Source organism: Camelus bactrianus, chromosome 12 (assembly GCF_048773025.1).
Source record: "Camelus bactrianus isolate YW-2024 breed Bactrian camel chromosome 12, ASM4877302v1, whole genome shotgun sequence".
Classification (NCBI taxonomy): Eukaryota; Metazoa; Chordata; class Mammalia; order Artiodactyla; family Camelidae; genus Camelus; species Camelus bactrianus.
In genome coordinates this window covers 61,767,569-61,778,032 of record NC_133550.1, presented here as the reverse complement: position 1 = coordinate 61,778,032, position 10,464 = coordinate 61,767,569, and the positions used below count along the sequence as shown (strand labels likewise).

The window sequence follows — 10,464 nt, the reverse complement described above, 5'->3', positions numbered from 1 at the left end:
ACCACACAGTTACATCCTGCTTTTATTCTCTTAATATTTTAACATATTTCCTCACATGCTAAGCTGTTTGTAAACATAACTCTCAAATGGTTGCATAGTATTCCATTGTGTGTTTGCACTGTTCACCTGCCCCAGGTGTTGGACCCTTAGACTGGTTCCAAGTTTCACCATTATAAGGGACTCCATAATGAACGTGCACTCTGAATGACTTCCTTAGGATAGATTTCCAGAAATGGAATTGCTGGATGCAAGGGTGAGCACATTTTAAAGTTCTTGGGGAGGTGGAACCTAGTAGTGCCCTTGATTTTTGCCACCATTTTGCTGGCATTTTCAACATAGAACTTTGCCAAATATAAACAATCTCAGATAAGACAAAGAAGATGGAAACAGTTTTCTGACTATAGGTGTCAGATGCCAGGATAACTTTCCCCAAAACCCAAGGGCTGGAATCACACTTCCTGGCCACTCACACACACACTCCCGGCTCGCTTCCTTAGCAGGGGGGCTCGGGGTAGGATGGGGAGAAGTATAGAGAGTGACGTACAAATGAAGGAAACACTCGGGGAATCAGAGGCTGCCTCTGTCCCTCTGGAGATCATTCCTTCCCCCAGGTGATTTGAACCTGGAATCCGAAGACCCAACAGTTCTGTGTAAACCAGGGGGTGGATGTGGGGTGGTGGGGATCCTAGGTCTTTCTCGGTTTCTCAAGGGGACCCTCGTTCTTGAAGAGTGGAACCTCCCCTATCACTCCTCCCACCCCGAGGGCCGCACTTGGACGCACAGCAGATGGCTGGGGGCCACATCCGCGTGAGGCTTGCGCGGCGAGGGAAGAGTCCGCAGGACCTCACCCCGCAAGCATGAGAACCATGAATCCCCGCGGGCCTGGAAGCCGGGGCGTGGCCGGGAAGCCGGGGGCGGGACTGGAGTGGTGACGTCACGGCTCCGCCTCCGGTCGGCTCTCTCCTTCCTGCGCGCGGCGCCCTAGCAGAGTCCTCACCTGGAGGGACAGGTGTGCGCGTCTCGCATCTCGGAGGCCGACCCGCGAGTGTCAGGTGAGCGTCCGCAGGAGCTCCGACTCGGGCTGTGAGAAGGGTCTGGGGTGGGAGTCCTCACTGGACGCAGAGGATAGCCTTGTCATAGAACGGAGGGGGTCCTGGGTCTGCAAAGGTACTGGTTGCTCCCCAAACTCCTACCATATCTCTTGGTTATAGTCACGTTGTATGAAAACGTAGGCTTTGGAGGGATCTGAAGGAGGGGAAGTTGAAGAGGAAACAGCAGGTTATTACTTCTTTTTTTTTACATGATATCTTTTCTTTGTTGTAAAAGTAATATGCACTGATTGACTATTTGGCAAATGAATAAAAGTAAGAAAGGAATCACCCATGGTACTAACACATAAGCAAAACAACTGGATATTTTGGTATATTTCCTTTCAATCTTTTTTCTATGAACAATCATTTTAATATAATGTTATCATACTTCATTTACAATTGTTGTGTCTTGCTTTTCCCCTCTTACCATTGTGTCATAAGCATTTCGTCGTGTTGTTATTAGTCATTCGTGTATGTGTAATCATTATTTTTAATGGCTGCATAATGTTACATTTGAGGGATGGGCCATAGTTGGGTACCATTCTGAACACTTGGAGGAAGGACATGAGGGGGAGACAGGGAGGTGTAATAGAAAAAACATGGGCTGTAGGTCAGACCTGCCAAGACCTCCGTCTCCAACACAGGGATCTTGGGAAAGATCTTTGCTCTCTCTAAGCATCAGTTTCCACATCTGGGAAATGACTACGTAAAGTTTCTTCCTGGGGCTGCTGTGAGGATTAAGTGAGCTATGTAGAAAATCTCCCCCCACCCCCACCCCCACCCCCATGGTTCTGGCAGAAAAAAGGTCCACATGTTTGTGAGTTTGAAGGAGGGCTTTGGACCAGCCGAAGTTGAGGGAGCAGAGTCAGGGAAGAGTTAGGGAGAGGGGGATGGGCTCTTGGGAAAAAACCCTCTGAATAGAGATGTTTCTGAGTCTGGGGCAGAGGGGCATGAATCAACAGGAAGGACTCACATCCACTCTGTGTGGGCCAGGCACAGACATGGTCCCTAAGGCAGGCCTGGTGACTGCCAGGCCCTCACTGGGTTCAATTCCTTGAGACAAGCTTCTGAAAAGAGTTCAGAGTGAGAAGATTGGAAGACAGGGGGTGGGGGTGTGGGGGGGTCAGAGGTGGAGCTAGTAATCAACCCTTTGTACAGATAAGGAAACTGAAGCTCAGAGGACAAGTGATTTGATCAGGATCCACATAGGCCGCAGTAACAGAGTACCTGTGGACTCCCGGGCTCCTCACTCCCCCATAGGCTGCCACACCAGAGACTACTCAATGCAGCGGGAGGAAGAGGTCAGGACTGAGTCATCAGCTGCAGCACATATACTAGGCCAAGTTGTGCTTAAAGAAAACAGAAGCCTCTGCTGTTTGAGCCTCCATTTTCTCATCTGTGAAATGGGGATAATAACTCCTCACCTACCTACTTAGTACCTTAGAGCCAGGCCTGTCCATCCACAGGTAGCCGGGGCCTCCTTCTACTTTTAGGAGCCCATTCAGTCTCTGGTCATACACCCTCCCTTGAACTCTTCATTTTCTTGACCTCCTGGCTGTCTTGAGAGGGGGCCCTGGGTACCTTGTCAGCTGAACCAGATGAGTACCTGTGGCCACACCTCAGGATGGGAAATCCACCCTTCCCTGAGCCATCTGTTTTTAGACCTGGGAGGTTTTGTTCTGTGCTTCTAATTTGGTTTTACTTTAATGTGTCTCTACAGCATGCTCCCACTGGATGAGAAAGAGCTCTGTGCCCTGGCGGGAATTCTTAAGTGTTAAGAAAAATCTTGCTGTGAGGGTCTACAGCCCTCTGAGGCCATCTCTTTCTGCTGGGCCTGAGTCATTCCAGGACAGTAATAAGGGTGTCAGATTTCGCTAGCAATTGAGTGTCTGGGGTCTCTGCTGTTCTGAGACAGAATTAGGGAAGTTACCTTCCAACCCACAGAAAACTGGAGGTGATATATTGCTTAGTCACAATTTTTAAGTGACTTTTAGAGTGACAATCAGCCCCAGGACCCAGAATCAAGTCCCTGCCTTGGGCCTGGGAAATTATACTCTCTAAAACATCCCCACCTCTGCCACTTGTCTCTTCCAGAACTTGATAGTTGATTCTCAACCGCCAGCCCCATTTGCCAGCCTCTTGTTCTAAGTGCTTTAGAGCAATACTATGAAATAGACACATTACTGTCCCTGTTTAACAGGTGGTGAAACTGAAGCAAGTATAGTTAAATAAGTCGCCCATGTGGAGGCAGGATTGAACCCCAGGCATTCTAACTCACACGTGCACTCCCGTTACCACTGCCTCTTTAGCCTGAAATGGTGTCTGATTCCATGCACGTCATCTCCACATCATCATCTTCTTCATGGGCCATCAGGGCTCTCTGGGAGAATCTTCCCACTCCATTCGTGTCTGTTGGTGTCCTGATCTCCATCTTAACCCTGGTCACACCGATTTCTAATGACTTATTCTGGGTTCTGGGTCTCCTACAGCAGACACACTCTACCAGGTCAGGGCCCACCACAAGGTAGTAGCAATAACTGCATCTCTCATTCAGGTGTCAGGCTCTGGGCTACAGGCTTTATGTCCATTTATCTCTTTTAATCCACCTGACGTGAGTGCTACTGCCACCCTAGTTTCTTTCTTTCTTTTTTTTAATTGAAGTACCATCAGTTACAATGTGTTAATTTCTGGTGCACTGCACAATGTCCCAGTCATGCATATACATACATATATTCATTTTTTATTAAAGGTTATTACAAGATATTGAACATAGTTCCCTGTGCTATTCAGCAGAAACATTTTTTTTAAAATCTATTTTTATATGTAGTGGCTAACATTTGTAAATCTCAAACTGCCAAATTTATCCCTTCCCACTCTCTTTCCCAGATAACCATAAGAATGTTTACTATGTCTGCAAATCTGTTTCTGTTTTGTAGGTGAGTTCATAGTGTCCTTTTTTTCTTTTTTCTTTTTTTAGATTCCACATTTGAGTGATATCATATGGTATTTTTCTTTCTCTTTCTGGCTTACTTCACTTAGAATGAGGATCTCTAGGTCCATCCATGTTGCTGCAAATGGCATTATTTTATTCTTTTTTATGGCTGAGTAGTATTCCATTGTATAAATATACCACAACTTCTTTATCCAGTCATCTGTCGATGGACATTTAGGTTGCTTCTATGTCTTGGCTATTACATATAGTGCTGCTATGAACATTGGACACCCCTGTTTCTGAGATGAAGAAGAGAGGCTTAGGAAGGTTAAGCCTTAGCCCAGCTATTTAGCCCAGAAGTAGCTGATTGAAGGCTTGCATCCAGCTAGAAAAAGCAGGGTCTCTACCACCACTGCCTCTCAAGTGAGAACTCACTGCAGGGGTCCCCAAACACTAAGGCAAACTTGGTGGCACACCCAGTCTGTGCAAATTATTTTGAAAATGCATTTTGTATTCAAATATATATATATATATGGTTATAACTTATGTAAATATTTGTCCTCTGTGCTAATGTGTGCACTATAAAACATACATTAAAATAGAATATTTAGAAGGCTAAGGTTAAAAATGAAATAAGAATACAAATTCCAATTTTTTTCTTCCATACTCTGATGGATCACATAATAAACTTCCTGGGGCACAGGTGTCTACTTTAGAGATAGCTACCTTAGTGGAAACCAGAATCCCCTGGATACTTCCAGAGCAGGTGAGCAAACTCATTCAGTGGGGGCCTCAGATATAGGGGCAGGTCCCGGTCGGCATGCAAGAAGGAGACAAAGGCAGATTGGGGCACAGTCCCCGAGGCAGGGTGAGGCTCCAGGGTGGGTCTGGAAGGGTAAATTGGAGTCCTTCATAACTTTCATGAATATTAGGTCAGATTCTCTTTTAAACATATTTAAAGAATTTTTTTAAATTGAAGTAGAGTCAGTTACAATGTGTTAATTTCTGGTGTACAGCACAATGTCCCAGTCATGCATATACATACATATATTCATTTTCATTACAGGTTATTACAAGATATTGAATACAGTTAGGTCAGATTCTCTTAAAGTATCTCAGCCTTGGGTTTCTACCTGTAAAACAGGTGGGGCGATCTGCAGCTCAGAGGATTGTTGTAGAATTAAACAAGATTCAATGATAAGTATCCAGGGCAGTGCCTGGCACGTCATCTGCCTAATAAATTCTAATTTATTAGTTCTTTCCCTCTTCTTCTTTTCCGAGTGCAAAACTCGAAGCTGCAATGAGTAAAACCAGTGGATAAATCCCATATTTAGCTGTTTGGAATTGGAGATCCTGCTGACCTCCACCTTCCTTTTCAATCTCCTCCCTGGAGGGAGAGGGATCCTGGGTGCCAACTGAATGGTCTCCTTACCCCCAAATATCTGAGGTTCCTCCCACAGAGCATTCACTCAGGCTGTTCTTCCTAGCTTTGTTTCCTCTCCACTCTCATAATTCTATGCACTTCAAGTCCCACCTCCTCCTTCCCTCCCCAGTGCCAACTCCAGAATCACTCTGTAGAAGGGGCTCGGGAGCAGTCTGGTTAGAAGGGGGCTCAGAGACTTGTCTGGATGCTTTATTTGTGTAGCACTTCCTACGAAGCAAAGAAAACCCAGGTGGCGCATCTCTTAGAATGCCCTGGTGGAGGATGAGGGGGCGGGTCACAGCCCCTAGGTGCCTCCACTGCCCCCCCAGCCACGTGGACCTGTCCTGTGGCACTCACTGCTAGCATGTTCTCTCCCCGGCAATGTTAGTCCATCTTTTTTCTTGGTATGCCCAGTCTCCCCAGGCAGACTGTCAACTCCTGGCCAACATGGTCCAGTGTGGACCTCTCAGGCCCTGCGAGGAGTTGGCATCAGGAAATGTTTGTGGACAGACACGTGACCTGGTGAGGAGATGATGAATTGCACAAACTATGCTGAGTTGAGAAGTGTTGCTGTGGGAATTGGGATTATTAGCCGTGGCAATCGTCGTAATTCCCGTGGCCCAGCTAATGAGCGGTTGTGTGTCCTGAGAATGGGATTCCCTGGATTCCCAGAGGATGGAAGGAGCAAGTTTTGGAGCCAGTCAGCAGCAGTACAGACAAGGGAGATTGTGGCAAGCAGAGGGTCAGGTGAGCCCAGAGGGGCAGTCAGGTGACAGGCTGAGTTGAAGGAAGGAGGCAGATGTGGATTGGGAGGCGGTGGAGGAGGGGGAGCTGGAGACAGGGAGATGTGGTCCTTTGGTGATGCTGGGGTATTTTTAGTGCTCACTGTGCCTGCGTAAGGGACACGTGGCAGGCTTTCCTAACTCCCCTGGGAGTTGATTTCTCCTAAGAAGAGAGCAGCATAGGGAATGCTGAAAGAGGATGTGCCCGGCAGAGGGGGCGGGCTGAGAAGGGGGGAGCGGGTTGGGGAGAAACCACAGGCCTATTCCTGAGGGAAGGCTGTCAGGCACGTCTGGCCCAGGGATGGAAAGTGCCAGCCCTGCCTCCACCCCCGTGACCACACACCCGCGGCAGAGTTCACTCATTGCACAAGTATTTATGGGACACCTATTACCAATTGAGCACCCACAGGAGCATCTATAGGCGGCTTTCTGTTGGAGCTTATGTTCACGGGCATTAAAAATAAACAAGCTGAAGTTTTCGGCCTCTAGTAAGTTCCACAAAGACAGTAAGTCACGGTGATCCAATAGAGAAGGTCGGAGGGCAAGGGGGCCTGCTTAAGATGGTGTGGTCGGGGAAGGCCTCTGTGAGGAGGTGACTTTTGAATTGTGATTTGAACCATTAGTAGGAGGCAGCCATTGAAGACCTGGGCAGGGATAATTCTAGGCAGAAGGAACAGTGAGTGCAAAGACCCTGAGGTGTGATGAAATGAAAGGCAGGGGTTTTGGTGGGGAGATGCTCAAGATGAGATCTAAAAGGCAAGTTGGGGCCATATCATAGCAGGCCTGAGAGAGAATGTGGATTTCACACTAAGGACAGAAGGAGCCATTGGTGTCTTTTCAGCAGCAGAGGGATGTGGTCTCACCATTAACAGACCGATGTAATTTCCAAGTGAAAGGCGTACACAGTGAGAGGAGGCTGTGTTCAGAATTTAGTTGGGAGGCAGAGCTGATAGGAAGTGCACATGTTTTGAAAGTGGGGAGGTGAGGGGAAGAGAAGCCTTTCCCACTGAGCCCAGTTGTGTGTGACCTCAGGAGCTTTCTTAAGAAAGTGCCCGGGTATGGAGTGTGTAGGCCATTCCCCATTTGGTCCAGCCTTGAGTTTACAGACAGGGAAACAGAAGAAGGAGCCGTGGAGGTCTCCTTTCCAGCCCCCTAGAGAGGGGCTGTGAATTCTCCAAGGTCTCATTAAAATCAGTGGCACTCAAATCCAGGCCTCCTGGCCCATGGTTCAGACCTCTTGCTACCCCGCCCCGCTGCCTCTCAGCTGAAGATGGCAGGGGAGGGAGGAACCACTGCAGGGAATGACCTGACTAGACATGACGATGTGGTGAGGTCACCAGGAGAAGCGTCTAAGAGCAGTGGAGTCTGGAGAGGCCAGGGCCAAGGCATCTCTTGGAGACAGGGCACTACTGTGGGAGCAGCCAGAGATGGGTGGGACATCCTGGAAGGGTCTGGGGGCAAGGAGCCTAGGCCTCACTGGCCGAGGGCAATGGAGCAGGGCCCCGTTTTCAGGCTGGCACGCCTGAGGAGGCTCTCTTAGAGCAGAGCCTGTGGGGGCCACTGACTCTTGGGGGTCTTGGGAGAGACACAGCAGTAGCTGAGAAGAGGAAGATCCCAGAGAAACTTCTTGCAGGGGTATCCTAGAATCAAGACCACAGATGTAGACAGCGGGCAAGGCCAGTGGCTCTCCTGGGCCCAGTTAGGCTTGCGTACCTCCAACCCATGACCACCTCAAAGGGGCTGGTGGTGGCTCCTCCAGGGGAGGTAAGGTAAGGAAAGAAGAGGCTGGGGAAAAAAAAGGAAAGAAAAAGCTGTGGATGCTGCCTGTGCTGCTAGAGGGAAACCAAGACAGGCAGCCTGTGCTTCACTGCCAGTCGGCTACTCAGAGCTGTTCAAGGTCAGCATGTTCCCTTTACTCAGGGTTTTCTTGTGGTTTTGTGCATGATCATCTGTATTCCCTCCCTTTTACAAATGAAACTCAGAGAGTTTAAGGAACTTTCTGAGGGCCACACAGTTAAAAAGTGACAGAGTCAGTATTTGAAGGCAGCTTCTTAACCCCAGTGGGTTACTGACTCGGATTCCCTCTGTGACCTTGAACAAGGCTCCCTGAGTCTCAGACTCTCTGCCTGTGAAATGATGGAGTTGGAATAAATGAGCCCCATGAGGGCTTGGGGCTCTCAACTGGGGCCCAGAATTGCTTCTCTAGTAGAGGAGCTCAGAGGTCTGTTGGAGAGGGACAGGGATTGTCCCGGAGCTGTGTTCTCCACCAGCCTGGGGGACTGCTTCCTCTGAGGGTGGATGTGAGGATTGAATGCAGGAATGTGTCTCATAGAGGGCCTGGCATGCAGTAGGTGCTCAGTGAGTGACAGCTTTCAATGTATTCTCCGTGTTGAGGCTGTCCCTTCTCAATCCAACCATTCACTCATTTAGCAAATATTTGGCCAATACGTCCTATGTGCCAGACACTAGTCTTGATACTGGTGACACAGTGATGCCCCCAAATAGCTTTAACTCCCCACCTTTATGCAACTGATATTCTAGTGGGGGACACAGACCAAAAAAAAAAAAAAATCCAATAAATACCACATGGATTATGTTAGTTAGTGATAATAGTTAGGAAAAAATGAAGCAGAAGAGAGGGAGGCAGTGCCCCAGGGTGGGGGATCTTGAGTCAGGATTGGAAGGCCTCCCTGTGAAAGGAGCTTGAGGGTCCAGACCTGAGGGAGGTGAGGGAATGAGCTGTGAATGAGCTGAGGGAAAATGGCCCCAGGCAGCTGGACAGCCAGGCCTGAAGCCCTGAGGCTGGAGGACAGCCTGAGGGGACAGATTGTGTAGGGTCATTTTTTAAGGACTTTCCCTGCCACCCCCTGCCCACCACCTCCAGACTCAAGTTGTAGGTCCCTTTGGGTGGTACTAAAATCTTTCTCCCCATCACTGGGTTCATCTGTAATGTCATCCTCACGGTCTGGTGGTTCCAGAGCACACTAAGACCCCCCAACTCAGGGCCTGGGGTGCCAGGGAAATAGGTAGAAGCTGTCAGGTTGGAAAAGTGCTGGGGAGCCCTCCCCCGGACCTACTGATCAGGACTTCACTGATGCCTATTGTCCTCGGCCTGATTGCATCTTCTGGGTGGGTGGGAGGGTGGGGACGGAGGGGTTAGGGGAACTCCAGCTGGCCACACCCTTGGGCTTTAAAGTTGGGAGTTAAGTCCCAGGAGGAATCTTGGAGAATCCAGTCTGGAACTAGAAGTCAGGCCCTGAGGCTGCTGGAACTCTGTAAGATTTCTTTCCTTTGGAATCACCTCCCCTCCTTGGGTTTTGTGTCCCCTCAGTTCCTCCTTAGAGCTGAACTGCAAAGCTCTTTAGAAGGACCCATGGTCTTGAGGGAAGTAGGGAGGAGGAGAAATTAGGCCCACAGAACAGCTAGTCAGGGAAGGAGTGTGGGGAGAATTCTTCCAAGGCAGAGAAAGGGTGGGGACAGGGGAGAGAGACTGGGGGCAGGCCATGAGGGGAGGAGTGGGTCTTAAGACTGACCAGGATCTTCAATAGGGTCATAGAGAGAGTGGGGGAGGTCAGTTACAAGTTCTGGAATGGGAAGGGACATGTGATAAGATTGGAAGCGAAGACTGGGACATCTGAATTTATACCCTTAGGCAAATGTTAGGAACCTCAGATTCCTCTCTGAACCAGGGAAAGAATAGATTAGGGTTTCATCTGTCATTTGAGAGGATTAAATGAGAACCCACTTCTCCCAGTGCCAGGGACTCCGTAGGTCCTAGAAGAGGACTAGTCCCATCCTAGAGAGAGAGGACCATGATTGGGAAGCCAGGCCAGGTGGGAAGGTTGGAGTGGTGAGGATGGAGGGCACAGGGGTGTATTCCACCCTGCTCAGAAGTGCCAGGGGCCGGGCACCATGTCTCACTGAGGAGAACCTGCAGCCACAGGGAGGGCTGGCATCTCTGGACACTGGAAGCAGGATTCAGGGTTGGTGAGGTTGGGATAGAAATGGATGAAAGGGAAGGGCATTGGTAGCTAAGCCTGGTGGCCTCTAGGACAGGGTCACACTTGGGAACTTCCAGGAGATGAGGGAGTCATAAAAATGGGTAAAACAGGCTGATGTGAGTAAACAAATGGGGTCCTTGGGCTGTGATTAAGGTGGGTGGCTGCTACCCAGGCCAGCTGAGTGTTGCCAGAGCCGAGTGTGAGTTTGGGCCCAGAGTGGTAAATTTCCCCTTGC

General features: G+C 49.2%; 1 protein-coding gene across 1 annotated transcript in view; it reads left to right on the top strand.

Annotated features, from left to right (window-relative positions):
* Positions 1–1,005: 1,005 nt before the first annotated feature.
* CSNK1E (casein kinase 1 epsilon) overlaps positions 1,006–10,464 on the top strand; it is a 33,906-nt gene continuing 24,447 nt past the window's right edge. The window contains exon 1 of the mRNA XM_074375535.1: positions 1,006–1,052. The gene's annotated coding sequence lies outside the window, so the exon portion shown is untranslated. The remainder of the gene's footprint in view (positions 1,053–10,464) is intronic.